The sequence below is a fragment of the Coptis chinensis genome, chromosome 8 (genome assembly GCF_015680905.1).
Source record: "Coptis chinensis isolate HL-2020 chromosome 8, ASM1568090v1, whole genome shotgun sequence".
NCBI lineage: Eukaryota > Viridiplantae > Streptophyta > Magnoliopsida > Ranunculales > Ranunculaceae > Coptis > Coptis chinensis.
Window position 1 is genome coordinate 77,751,174 of NC_141463.1, and position 15,693 is coordinate 77,766,866.

Genomic DNA, 15,693 nt, shown 5'->3' on the forward strand with positions numbered 1-15,693 from the left:
TTACAAAACAAATAAGGCATGGCATGAGAGTTTCGACTCTCAAAATGAGATCCACACAATCTATATGATGTCGAAGCTCAACAATGAAACATTCTATCTTCAAAGCTATGATGAGTACAAAATTAGCTAGTTACCTAAAATTATTTGAATAGATTCATATGGAGATTATATAGGGCAAACTCCGTTTAAATAAATACCTTTTGATCTTATCCCTTACATAGTCAAAATAAATATGCATGTCAATAACAACATAGAACACACGTGGAAACACAAAAGGTAGAACCTAACCTCATTTAGCTTATCTATTTACAACTTTAAGAAACAACCAATTAACGTGACGGAAGTGTGGATGGCATAATCTCATAACAGTATTTCTAATTGGTTGAAAGGGACAATAGAAGTTGATAAGCCATGGTGAACTGATGAAGCTTATAAGTGGAGTATCATATATTTATTTGATTCCATGGTCTTTTAAGCTTAAGACCCTCCTCAACTTCATTATCCGAACATTTTTATTGATTATTAGTGCTATTTTCAAGTCAATAAAAGTCTAAAACAACCAGCAAAACAAAAGTCAATACCAATTTGAACAATACATGCTAGTTCAACATTGAAATTGTAAAAGTAACCGAATCAACTCAAAAATAAGAGACTTACATAACCGATTCAAATGGTGCTATAATCCACCAATGACAATTGGTACTCTGCCAAGTATACTGACAAATTAACCCGGTATAGAGAAGAAGGATGAGAAATAGAGCCATGTATACTGACAAACTAACTCGGTATAGAGAAGAAGGATGAGAAATAGAGCCACCTGCAATAACACAAGAAAAATTCATCAAAATGGTGGTCATGAACTTAAGTATATCCATAGGAAAGTGAAATACATAAAGCGTATAATTGTATCCTTTAACATAATGTCCAATGGCCTACTGGTAAAGTAATCAAAGTCGGGTCAAGTATCTCGCATTCGAAAGTCAAAGAGCAAGAATTCTCACAAAAATGATTTCAAATGGGGTTATACATGGAATACCTAGCAAAAACACCTATATGCCAACTAAAATTTGATATAATCAAGAACCTCGACATATCCTATAACATATTAGTTCTTGAAGAATGACAAAAACACCTTAACCAAAATGGCAAAGTCCAATTACAGTAACAAAAATTGAAATAACTAAGGGATTCAGAGACCTCACTTTCTCAGCTCATGTACAACTTCAGTTCAATAACATAGCTCAACAGAAAACTCAAAGGGAACTCATAATGAGAAGGATATACATCATTATGAGTATATATCCTAGGCGAGATCCTAAAATGGGGCCTATGTGGTAAAACAAATGAAAAAAATAATGGCTTTTACTATATCAAAGAATCAGCTTAATGACATTCATGACGGTTAGACGTACTTCTAATGTCAAATGCATTGAGTACACAAAACAATCTATAAGCAAAAGAGATGCAGCCAATTCCAAGCCTCTCAAGACCTCTGACAATATGAAAATCCTCTTCCCATTCCAATTATTACAATTTTACAATCAAACTTCTCAAAACTTTTTCCAACTCATTTCAAAGTAGTGGCTGGAAAATCAGAGCCCCTTTAATCAAATCAAATATTGCCAATTTCTCTTTTTTTTTTCTTTATTTTGATAATACCCATTTTCCAACTTCAAAACAACCCGTCTCAATGGTTGTATACAAATAGTAGAGATAAGATAAATTAAAGTTCAAGTTTCATTATGATTATAAATTAGTATTTATTTCATACAAAAGAAGAAGGAGTTACAATTAAGAATATGGTTACGAATGAAGTTACGAAAATATAATTATTTATAGAATACCCATTAATTATAATGATATAACAATATCTCACCTACTGGTTGAAATTCTTGGTCTTGTGGAGGAGGTTGTACATTATCCCTCTGGTTGTTCGAGTTAGGTGTTGGAAGTGGCGCGTCTCTACCCGAGAAATTATGGTTCTGACTGGGATGCTGCATTGGTGCACTCTGGTGATTCCAAGTCTGATTTGGAGGTGGAACATTTCCATTATGATATCCTTGCCTCTCAATTGGTTGCTGCATGTCCCGATTTTGAAATTCTCGAGTCTGAGAATGTGATTGCGGATAACTATTTTGGAAAGTCTGATTCTGAATTGGAGGTGGGATATCTCTGCTCTGATAACTTTGATTCTGTAATGATGATTGTGGCATACCAGTGTTCTGAAAGTTCTGATTCTGGAATCGGGGTGCTAGCATGTCTCTATTTGGAGTTGGCGATGGTTCTGATTAGTTTTGGACACGACCATTTGCATTCTAGTTCATAGCATTCTTGCTCTGATTATTAGAGTTTTCTAATGGCCGATAAGGTGTGGGTGGTTGTGAGGGAGGAGGCATGTTATCCCTCCACCTAATTGGTCTGTCCCATGGCGCGGCTTTCTGTCTCATCTATTCTGCGATTGGTGATAGTTCTTAACCCATTCCTCATGATATATAGGATCATAGGGTACAGCCTACCCATTAATGAATGGTTCCCCTGAGCAGGTTTAAGTAAAACAGAAGAAAGAAACATCATTGTGCAGTACAAGGCAAACTAAAAAGTAAACACTCTCCACTCAAAACAAATGGATTCTCAAAGATATTTGTAACACAAATACCAACACAAAAAGAAAATGACCAGCAAACAATTGACTTCTCAGAAAACAGGAGCATCAAATACCAACTGCAACTACACAACAAAAAAAGGTACAACATAAAACAAATGACATTCGAGAAAAACTAATCATACGATATTATTTAGAACCAAACCGAGTCAGCACAAAAAGAACTTGCAGTTACAATTTCTAGCAAAAACCAGATTCAAACATTCGTCGGAGTGATGGATACGAATAGATATTTACCTTTTAGTAAACAAAAAGTTGGAGAGCGGAGAAGGAGTAAACACGTCGATCAAATCAAATCAAAACTACTATGTAGGTTAATAGGGTTTCGGTAGAATGTGTATAAGGTTTATTTAATTTGTTATTTTTTTTAATTTGAGGAGGTCATAATAATATAAAAATAGATTAGGGAGATTTAAACAAATTTAGGGAGATGTCACTAATTATTATTACATCCAATTTTGTAGGAGCCAATCATATTGCTTAGAGTGCAAAATGGAGCTATATGGTGAGGAGAGAGAATGTGCGCGAGCTTTTATATATATATATATATATATATATATATATATAATATATATATTATTATATATATATATATATATATATATATAGTAAATCGAACTTTTTTTATTTTCAAGCCCGACAGTGAAGACTGTTTGAAGCAATTGTTATTTTTTATTTTTTTAATGCAAACCCATGTATATGCTTCGCTAAGAAGAGTGATGAGAATTACTATTTAGAGCATTTGAAATGCAGGTGAAAGTCCCTTATTCACCGCGACCTCATCACTTATTCACCCCCTTTTCACCAAAACGGTGAAAAACAAGGTGAAGCTGTGCAATGCAAAGGTGAATAATATATCTCGGACGGGATGTTAGATTCCGTCTTGAGGTTTTTGATATGAGACGGAATGTAACATCCCGTCTGATGACTCAATATGAACAGACGCGAACAGGCTCCATTTTCACTTCCTTTCCAGCCAAAATTGCGATTTTCAGCCTCCATTAACAACCTTTTGACACAAACTTCTATTCATAATGACTTCTCCACCCCCCAATGCATCCCCACCAACCTCACCACATGAAGAGCATTCCCGATGGTTTGGAAATGTTAAAATTTCCAAAAAAAATGGGCAAAAAGGATCGTCGTAGAGAACGCGTAATGTGGGCGAGGAGGACGAAATTGAACTTGGGTTCAAGTTCAATTTTCTACCGCGTTATGAAATCGAGGAACACTCACCATTAGCGTCAACATCGGTCCGACACGTAGCAAATCAAGTGGCGGAGTCTCAAGTAAGTTTTTGATTTTTTTTTTATGTTAATTATTATTATTTATGTTAGTTTATATCAAGTTTGTTGTTGTGTAATTAGTTTGAATTTGTCGCATTGTTTTAGAAAAAAAATAGTTGTAATTATATCATATTGCGTGTTGGTTGAATGTAGGAAGTACACCTATGGAAAGTGCGTTGTGCACTTTCAAATGTTGTGTCGTGGTGGCGTTGTATGAAATAAAAAATGGATCCTAATTTTGTCACGGTTACCGATATTATATCCGCCACACCATTTGGGAACTTTTTGAATTCTAATTTGGGACAAAATGATTAGGCGTTGTTGTTTGGGATAGTTGAGCGGTGGTGGCAAACTACCCACACATTCCATTTCCCATGGGGTGAGCTTAAGATTACCCCTCTTGATTTCACAATGCTCAAGGGTATCCCAATTGGTTATGGAGATGCCGTTCTTTTTTATGAAACTTTAGAGGTTTTTACTACGGCGATGAGTTTCTTTGAAGGTTTTGATTTGGTTAAAGATGATGAGCAAGATGGGTTTTTGAGATTATCAGCTGAGCAGTTTAAGGGAGGAGCTATAAATATGAGTTGGTTTACTTCGAGATATTTGAATAGACTCAATGAGAAGCCGAAAGACTATCATATTGGTGAGGAGTCGATCCACGAGTATGTACGTGCCTTCCTCTTCTACTTTGTTGGTGTGGTATTATTTGAATATACTGATAGTTATTTACGTATCGGATGGATGGCCGCTGTCTCGGATGTAGAGAGGATGTGGGATTATGATAGGGGTCAATCCATCTTGGCATACCTTTACACCGGCTAGACCTTTGATTAAGGCGAAAGCCGCTAAAAGGCAATTTGTGCGACTTTGTTTGGATTATACCGGTAAGTATTATTTATTAAGTTATTGTTTTATTTCATTTATTTATCTAATTATTAATGTTGACATGTTTATATATATATATATTGATATTGTATTTTATCTATTGATGACAGTATTGGTGGTACGAACATTTTTGTGTGATGCATCCTGTGTTGAAGAGGTTGGAAGAGGATGAGACTCATGACTTGATTCCACATATTCAAGCATGGGGGCTTCATCATAGGCAGAGGGGGTATGGGAACCTATCACATAATATTCATAACACTCGTCAGCAGATTGAGCTTTTAAGAGCTACCCAAATTGAGTGGCAACCCTGGGCCGAGTCCTTCATCTTTCAAACCCCTTATGCGGATATTCCAGATGTTCCAGAGAACACTGAGTAATGTAGACTATCATATATGTGTCATAGAGCAAGGTTTCTTTCTCAGCGGCGAATGATACTTATAGGGTCAGTCACTGCATGGTACCTTGGGGACAGATGTTGGCGGCAAGTATCTGGAGAGATTGTTATACCTTACCCACCACCCATAGATATGACGTGACCCTCGATATTCTTCCCCGCTGTTCTTTCACACTATAGAGCAAACCCAAATGAGTGGCCAGACGCATCAGCTTTCATTTTAACGGGCGACTATAACTTATATTGGAAGAGGGTTGGTCGAGGTCTCTTGCTAGGTGCATTATACCGGGGCACCAATTTTGAAGGGGTTACTTCTGGAGCATTGAGGCCCGACATTCATTTCCCAGGAGGAGTGGAGTTGCCACAGTCACAGCTCAGGGTGTTTCATGATATTCAGATGTCGCAAAGAACTCCACAAATATTTGATGATGATGACCTTTGGCACTGGAGCATGATTACTTCTCAGGGGCAAGATATGAGAATACCTATTCCACCAGTAGATGCCGCAGTGGTAGCAATTTGTCAGTACAGTTTGAGCATTTATCCGAGGTTAGTATGATTTGAATTTATTCATGATTTGTTATTATTAGTATTCACTATAACCCCTAACATGCATTTGTTTTGTTAAACAGGATGAAGTAAGGTCGGAGCTCCTTAACTACAACTCTCTCAGTTATGCCATGCGTGAGTCCTTCATAGAGTCCTCTCGTCGCAGTTTTGAGTACTTACAAGAAGAGCGAAATTGAACTTTGCAGCTTCAGAGACATGTGCAAGAGTTGGAGAATGGTGGAAGTGGAGTACCTCAAGCTCAACCTCAACTAGAGAGGCGACAACGACGTGGGGGGGAGAGCTCTTCGACCGAGCCTTCTCGTAGGGGGAGGAGATCTCAGTAGATATTTTTTTATAGTTTGTAATAATTGTGCGCCATTACTTGTCTTATGGCGTTTGGGATTGTTGTTTGTAATAAATTTTTGATTAGCAGGTTTTTCTTTGATGAGTTTTGGATATGAATATGTCATTAAACAAAGGAGGTTATGTCCAATTTTTTTTAGAAATTATAAGTTAGTTTTTTTATCGAGTTTCTGTGTTAGACTTGGGTGTTGTTCATGATTGTTGTTTGTCTTATTTATTATTTTCAAAGTATATTAGCAGGTTTTGGATATGAATATGTCAATAAAACAAATGAGGTTATGGCAAAAAAAAAAATTAAAAATTTATAAGTTCGTGACGTTCCAAAATTTCACATTTCCAAAAATTTCACATTCGTTTCACTCATTTCCTGTCTTTGTTGAAACATAAAATTTTGATGGAATATCACTCATTTTTGCAGGTGGTTTGGTTTTGACAGGAATAGTGTATAGGGATACCTAGATGGAATGTAACATCCCGTCTAGTTTTTTAGTCCTTCTCCCTGCACCTTTTACTATTCCAAACATTGGAATTATGGATGAGGATGGTGGCCCATTGGAATTATTGAGGATACATTTGGATACAATGTGTTGTCACTTGGAGAGTGAACAAAAATCTGATAAAATGTGTTTTCAATTGGTAAGTGGACCAAAATCGAAGTATCACATGTGACCTTACCTTTCATATTTCGTTTTACTCTTCTTTCTTTTAGATCACAAACAAACAGCCATCTTCTTCCCCACAACCAAGCTAAAAATAGAAAAAATGTCTAGAGAAGAAAGAATTGTATATAACCAAAGGTTATGGGGAGGATCTAGTAGTAATAGTTCGTCTTCTGGTTTCACAGGGTCGTTTTCTGGTACTTCTGCTGAAAATGACTACATGGAAAGAGTAAGAGATGAGCATAATGATATGATGAGGCGAAGGAGGAGGAGGAGGAGGAGGTTGCAGTTATTATCCACTGCTGGGGCATTAATGACTCAAGCAGCCATTAAAATTGAAGATGTGGATACAAACAAACGCGGTGGATCTGTGAAGGGTAGAGAGTACACGTTTAGAGATGGTGGTGATTTCAGTAAACAAAAGATAATGAGGGATTACTTCACAACACCTTGTAGGTAGCCTCCTCATAAGTTTAGACGAAGGTACATGATGACAAGAGAGCTTTTTATGTATATGCTGCATACTGTTGCATCATTCGACGATTACTTTAAAGACAAGGTGGATGGATTGGGTCGGCAAGCAATTTCTGGGTTACAGAAGGGACTAGCTGCAGTTGCACAATTAGCAACTGGTTGTTCTTCTGATTCAACGGATGAGTATTTACAAATTGGAGATTCCACAACAAATGTATCTATGAAGCATTGGTGCAAGGCAATTATCACGGCGTTTGAGGAAGAGTACTTGAGACGACCAACTGAGGCAGACACTGCTAGGATATTAGCTGAAAATGCGGCAAGGGGTTTTCCAGGAATGCTTGGATCAATCGACTGTATGCACTGGGTGTGGAAGAATTGTCCAAGTGGATGGGCTAGAACACATGTAGGGTACAAGAAAGAACCAACTTTGATACTTGAAGCCGTTGCAGACAAACATTGTTGGATCTGGCATTGCTTCTTCGGCTTACCAGGTTCGCATAATGACATTAACGTGCTTCATCATTCTCATGTTTTTGAATCATTAGAGCAAGGTGAGGCTCCTGCTGTTGCATTTAATGTGAATGGTAATGACTATGATATGGGATATTATCTTGCTAATGGTATTTACCCAAAATGGACACATTTGTTCAAGCCACTAATTATCCAAGAAATAAGCATGAAAAGATCTTTATTCAACGTCAAGAAGCTGCAAGAAAGGATGTTGAAAGGACGTTTGGAGTTTTGCAGGCACGATGGCAGTTCTTGGAGACATAATGAAGGCATACATTATAATGCATAATATGATTGTTGAGAATGAATGTGAAAGTGGAGTTTGGAATTGGAAAGGTCAGAGGAAAGAAACAATACATGCGCTCTTTCAGGAAGATGATGGTTTTCATTTTGTCAATCAGATGATTGAAGCAAGGAATAAGATAAAAAATGAAGTTACACATACTAATCTTCAAAAGGACTTAGTTGAACATGTTTTTAATTGGACTGGCATTGAAGAAACAGCAGATCCGGTACCAATTTATGATCCAAATTGGTCGGATCCAGATGAGGGAGAAGGAGACAAAAATTAAAATGGAAATAAAAGTGTATTTCCTATGTATTTCCTAACGGGAACTATTAAGTTCCAACGTATTTCCTATGTATTTCCTATGTAATTCCTATAAGTTCTTATGTGTTTAATGAGTTGTGTTTTAATGAACTATATTACAATGTATTTTAATTTTATTGGTAATTGTATTTCTATGAAAATAATTATATTGGACAGAACATACATAGTGCATTAATTAAAAAAAAACAGTTAGATAAAAATACATAGTTCATTAATTAAAAATACAATAAAATTAAAATACATAGTGCATTAATTAAAAAGACAGTGAAATTAAAATACATAATGCATTAATTAAAATACATAGTGCTTTAATTAAAATAAAATACTAGATATTACATAAGCTTAGTTAGAGCTAGAACCACCTCTAACCCTTGCCCATTCAAAGACGTATTTTTAGCTTATTGTTGCTTTCGATTATAAAAGCGATATCGGGATGGAGGACACTTGTATTGGTCGCTAAAATCTTAGCTTCATATTGCATCTTTTGAAGCCGATTTTTTCCAATTGAACCTGATTTTTTCTGCTTGAATCCGATTTTTTCTTCTCTTGCCATCATAGTTCTTTGACCATATGCAAGTTCCCTTTCCCTAAGTTCTAAGCATTTTTGTGTTTCATTTGCATCCTGTGAAAATGTATCCTCTAAACGTGTAAAGTAACCCTCCAACATACCAACTGATTTTTCTTGGTTCCTTTTGGACTTGGCTTTCTTCGATCCAAGAGGACGCTCCATTTCTTTTGGTCGCTCTATTTCTTGAAAACCCTCCAATTCAACTCCACCAACACTTGGTGAATTAGAAGTTGAATCTTCACCATCATTTTTGCGACCTTTTCCCTTTGTGGGGCGGCTTGACCTTGCCTCAAAAACGTTACTTCACTTTGGATTATCCTTGAGTATAACGTAACAATGATCAAGTGAAAAAACCGATTTTTCTTGTAGTTGGTACGTCATCCTTGCCTCGGACAACTAAAAAATAAAATGGTGGTAATTAGACTAAAATAATCACTAGGACTAAGATAATTAAACTAAAATAATAATTAGACTAAGATAATAATTAGACTAAGACTAAAATGGAAATAATAAATACACTAAGATAATTAGACTAAGACGGAAATAAGATAAGACTAAGATAATCAATAAATTCCAAATTGACAACGTTGTAATTACCCGGCTTTGTATTGTTGTACCACTTGCATGTCGAGCCTCCACCACATTCACAATTGCAACAAACTTGTTCATCATTTTTGAAATATATTTTCACCTACCGCTAATTGAATCAGAAGACCTATCCGACCCACGTGCTTGATTGAACTCGTTTGTTACACGATTCCAAAATCCTTTTGCATTTTGGAAAGCACCAACAATGGAGTCTTCACTAATTTTTATCCAAGCAAGACATAGAGCTTGATCATCGGACATGCTAAAGTGAGTTTTCGCTTTTGCTTGAGTGCTACCACTTGCTTGAGATGCTTGAGTTGATGCCATTTGATATTTGGTTTTTTTTAAGAACTGATTTTAAAGAAGAAGAAATATGATATCTGATTGTTGGAAGTGTGAGTTGAAATGAAACAAATGTTATATATATACCAAAGTTTTTTATTTTGACCGTTTTTTACCGTTCTGACTTTTTGGCCGTTGGTAAACTAGTCGTTAGGACTCCGGACGAGATGTTGGATTCCGTCTAGTGAGTTTTGTAATCCAGACGGAATCCAACATCCCGTCCGAAGTTAACAAGTCAGTGACTATCTCGGTGGAAGGTTTCACCTTGTTTTGAACTGGGGAAAATAGTCACTAAGTTTTTCACCCTGCATTGCACAGCGCTTTTGGACCCAACTAGGTGAAAAAAGTCACAAACCCCTCTTATTTCCCTGCATTGCAAATGCTCTTAGTAGGTTATAGCCAATTGCGAAAGAGAAGCAAATTCAGCTTGTGAGGGGTTTAACTCACAATTCAACTCAAGTTAGTGATAGCATTACAGTCAGTGAACACGGTAGACCATTAATGCCAGCATCACTCTAACTTTCCTTGTTATATGCAATAAAGTGTCATCGTTAGTAATCTTGTTTCGAAAATGTCCACCACCAAAAACGGCCTTCCAGATGTGGCTAAGTAACAATCTGGTCGTGGTGGTCAATGGGAAATACTTCACCCTCTGTGTTTGCCAACTCAAAATCATATCTTACGATAGATAATCATATATCATTGATTTCAAAAGATGGTAAATACCTCTGTTAAAACCTTCACAACAAACACCAATGAAGATGGATTGTTTCCAACTACTGGGTGAAGCTGAGAAAAGTTAAGGGATCAGTAATCACCAATTTTTCCTCGCTTCAAATCCAATAAATGATACCATGGTGACGGGATACGGAAAAATATTAGAAATGAACCATTGATTTCGAACGCAATAATTTTTAGCAGCATTTTGTTACCGGCATGTTAGATTTTAGCAGGCAGATATACTGAACTGAAATAGCGTAGTCATTCATTATCAGGTATATGCTTGAGTAGAGAAATGGGAAGCATTTTATGTGGCCCATATACTAATATGTCTGCACTACTTTTAACTTGACAGATGCAAAATATACACTCCTCTAAGCAAATCTAATCCGTAGGAGTTCGTCTGTGGAAACAGGTATGTCTTGTTCCTGTCTCTGCTTGTATCATAGAATGCAACATCTATAACTACAAATACGACATACTCCTAAACAGTTAATTACTTTTTAGAAATTCTTACAAATGGTAGAGCTAATGTCCTTGAAGATAAGAACGCCTTGAAAAATTGGTAGACGGCTAGACGCATTTGACACTTGGTTCAGATTGTTAATGCACCTTTCAGTTAGCTTGTGGTTGCTATTTCTCCACGAATCCCTGTATACCAAGATAAATAGCTGTCTTTGATCAAGTGCAATTCTCTTGTGACATCCCTCATATCCATTCTTTCTACTGGTGATTCTACTGAACATGCAACCCCAATTCTCATTACTGCAGCCACACACTGTAGCAGTTTATTTCTTTTGTAGTTCAGATTCCTGATTCTGTCAGAGTTTCCTGTATTTGTTTCATCTTCTTCAAATAATAGTGTTGGATCTGCAATCTGTATAACTTGTTCTGAATAAGCTTTGCTAGCATAGTTATGAAGATTCATGTCATCTTTAAACAATTCATCAGTTGGTCTCCTTCCTGTGAACATCTCCAACAAGAGAATCCCATAGCTATACACATCACCATCTCTTCATGCCTCGCCACCCATACCATATTCTGCAAGGTATCCATCTGCCAATGTTACACTTTTGTGTTTACGTGCTATAATTGGTTAGATAAATGAATATGTGTATTATCTGGTGAGTATTTGGTCATTACGTCTTGTCCTATTTCTTCCTGCTAATCTTTAAAAAGAAAAAGAAATTGTAAAAGTTTCTTTTGGGGATGATACAACCTCAACATCCCCTTAGAAATAAGCTGGAACAAACATGGGTGGGTACACAACGTGCAAGTAAAGCTGGATTGGTCACAATAAATTCCAGTACCCTTTTCTCAATGAAAATCCATTGGAGAGACTCGAACCTGAGCCTCTTATTAGCCCAATCTCTGATACCTTGTTAACATTCTGATTACTCTAAAAGTCAACACGGTTTAATCCCCAAACATTACTTTATACAATTGGTTAATTTAATTTTTATATACCTGAACGTGACTACATGTTTAAGAATGCGTTCACTACCAAACTAGTTACTATTCATCTAATCGTGAGTATATATGTAGTTTCCAAAATATTGGCGTAACAATTACTTTAGAATGAATAGATCATAGACATTTAATAGTTGTATAGTACCCATCACAACTAAAGTAAATAAGAGAACTAGAATAGTTGTTGAAGTACATCTGAATCCTTACCTGGAGCAGCATAACCAATAGATCCCTTAACCCCTGTTGAGGCACTCTGGTTCTGATAAATATATTCCTCCAATCCAAGAAGAAGTTTTGCTAAACCAAAATCACTAACATGAGCTACCATATCATTGTCAAGAAGAATATTACTTGTTCAGATCACGATGAATGATTGCATCATGGCATTCGTGGTGAAGATAACTCAGTGCGGAAGCAACATCAATTACTATATTGAGTCTTTGAAGTAAGTTTAAATTCCATGGTTGATTTTGTCCTTCTAAATCTTGATGCAACCACTTCTCTAAACTTCCGTTTGGCATGAACTCGAAAACTAGAGCTTTGAAATCGTTACCTTCAGAATCTGTGCTGGAGCAGGAAGTCAGAATCTTGATGAGGTTTCGGTGACGAATGTTACGCAATGAATCACATTCACCTATGAAACTCTTGGTAGCTCCTTTCTTTCGAAGGTTGAATACCTTAACTGCAACAGTTGTTTCATCCTGCTTCAGTTTTCAGCTAAACACGGCCAAAACTCTTGGTAGCTATCCCTTCTTTCGAACATCCGAGTTGAATACCTTAACTGCAACAGTTGTTTCATCCTGCTTCAGTTTTCCTTTATAAACACGGCCAAAACTACCCGAACCAATAAAGTTGGTTGGAGAAAATCCATCAGTCGCTTGAAAAAGATCTCGGTAAGAAACCATAATACGTCGATCCCTCTTTGATGTTGAAGAGCTTTCAAGTTTTGGCTTTCTTTTCCAGTAAGCAATGAGAAAAGAAAATGCCAGAAGGAAACAGAAAGCCAAACTGATTGATATTGCTAGTTTGAGAGCAAGAGACATTCCGCGTTTTGTGGAATCATTGACTTGGCATGCAGGCAATCTCAGTTCCTGGATACCCCCACAGAGCTTGGTATTTCCTGCTACAGAAAAAGCACTTGCATTTCCGAAGATCCCTTCGGTTGGCACCTCACCTTCTAGTTCATTGAATGATAAATTTAATTTTTCCATTGATGAAAACGTTTGTAAAAATTTAGGAATTGGGCCTGATAATTTGTTGCTCGATAGATCCAAGTATTGAATACCTTTTAAAGAGCTCAAAGACAGTGGAATTGATTCTTCGAAGAAGTTATTGTGCAGATCAAGGTGTTCCAAACTCAAACAGTTACTAAGAGTACTTGGTAACTTACCAGTTAACTTATTGCTCGAAATATCCATGTACTCAAGATTATGCAGGTTCCCTACATCTGAAGGCAGGGAACCAGCAAAGGAGTTCTGAGAGAGGTCGAGGACCATTGATAAAGAGGACATGCCAATAACTTCCTTGGGTATGGCACCATTTAAATTATTTTGAGAAAGGTTCAGAAGTTGCAAATTTCTGTAACTACCAATACTTGGAGGAATGCTTCCATTCAATCTGTTAGCTCCAAGATAAAAATCTGTCAACTCAGTGATGTTTGCTAGGGAAGATGGGATCAGTCCAGTCAATTTATTTTCATTAAGATACAGCACCTGCAACTGTTGAAGTTTGCCGATTGACAAGGGAATGCTACCTGTTAGAAGATTATATTCCAGTCCCAATGCTCTCAAATTGACAAGGTTCCCAAACCCTTCCGGAATAGCTCTAGATATTCGATTTCTTCCAAGACACAATCTGATGAGCTGGGTTGAGAGGTTGGCAATAGAGTTGGGAAAAGCACCTCCAAAATTATTTTTATCTACACATAGTATCTGCAGATTACTACAGTTGGTCAAAGAAGTAAGAAAATCTAAATCACCATCCCTTTCATTTCCAAGATTGTTGACACCCATGTTTACCCAATTCAGACTTTGTAGACCTCCAAAAGTATTTGGGACTTGTCCCTCAAAACTGTTAAAAGATATATCAAAGAGTTGAAGTTTAGAAGCATTGGCTAATGAAACTGGAATGAGTCCTGAAAATTGATTTCCAGGGACTCCGAATTTTTCGACATTAGGAAGAGTGATGAATATGTCTGGTGGAAGATTACCATACAGTTGGTTATAGCCAATTGAGAAAAGGTTGATAGATGAGCTGTTGTATAGTGCTAAAGGGACCTTAGACAGTAAATTAACAGCAAACAAAAAGAATGCTATGTCGGGAGGTTGAGCAAGAGTCTCTGGAATACTTCCCTCTAATTTGTTGTCTCCTATGGAGATCATTTGAAGAGAAGAAAGGTTCCCCAGAGAAGGTGGGATTTCTCCTGTTAGATTATTCAAGTCGAGAACTAATGTCACCAGCTTTGATTAGGAACCAAGAGCTGACGGAATTCTCCCTGTGAGCTTATTTCTAGCAAAACGTATGATCCTTAGATCAGAGCAACGGGTCAGGTTGACTGGAATCTCACCTCCAAAACTGTTGTTACTCATATTTAGATGTTGGAGACGAAACAACTGACCGATTTCCTGTGGGATTTCACCGTATAATCTGTTGTTGATAAGGTTGATGAACGTAAGAAAGGTAAGGTTACCAATATGAGGCGATATTGATCCAAGCAAACTCTGTCCAGGAAGGTTCAAGGCGATGACCCTTTAAAAACGCTTTTTTTTTTTTTTTTAATAATATTCAAAAAAAAGCTGCATGTTACGCCTTCCCACTGGCAAAAATAAAAAAAATTAACGTGATTCATTCCAACACTTTTGGAGGTTAAACCTCTCACCAGTTCCTCAATAACTTTGATGTATATTTATTGGTATGTTTTCTAAACCTCTTATTTTTTAGTTTTTGTTAATGAATTTTATTAATTATAATTCAATTTTGTATGTAATGAATTCGATCTATCTCTCATTTCAAGTCCATTACAATTTTAATTTGTTGCATAAATTTTTTTGGGGGTGTCCGTAGAACTCCCAGTTTGAAACAATTGCTTCAGTGTACTCAAGAGAAGAATCCAGTGAAGGATAATTACAAGAAGTGACTTCGATACCATATTATAAGAAAAAATGAAACATGAATATTCTTTAGGCAGTTTTTCCTAATATATATTTTCCTTACAATAAACCTATTATTTTTTTTTCATTTGTGGAGGAGATATGTAAGAAGCATATATTTGTAGCATTAGCCCAGTATACCTAATTTTCCAAAGCTAAATGATCTTATTTACATAAACTGGAAAAGAATTTGGCTCCATGGTTGGTGGCCATTGCATTCCAGGGGCTGCAACAATTCATTTTTATGCTACCTCTACAGTTCATTTTTCCAATTAAGCCAACCTTGATCAATAAGAGAGAGAAGATCAGTCTCATTTCCTGAGGTGGGGGTGGTGTCCGTAGAACTCCCAGTTTGAAACAATTGTCCAATTATAAGAAAGGAGAATGAGTAGGCAGTAATATATATGCAATATACCTATACTTAGGAGAATGAGTTTTTCATAGTCATATGCAAT

General features: G+C 36.6%; 1 pseudogene across 1 annotated transcript; it reads right to left on the reverse strand.

Annotated features, from left to right (window-relative positions):
* Positions 1-10,999: 10,999 nt before the first annotated feature.
* LOC147483202 (receptor kinase-like protein Xa21) lies at positions 11,000-14,845 on the reverse strand (annotated as a pseudogene). The gene is made up of 3 exons (XR_015206072.1): positions 12,866-14,845; positions 12,297-12,766; positions 11,000-11,660 (listed from the first exon to the last, which is right to left on the reverse strand). The product of XR_015206072.1 is annotated as a receptor kinase-like protein Xa21 (transcript).
* Positions 14,846-15,693: the final 848 nt, after the last annotated feature.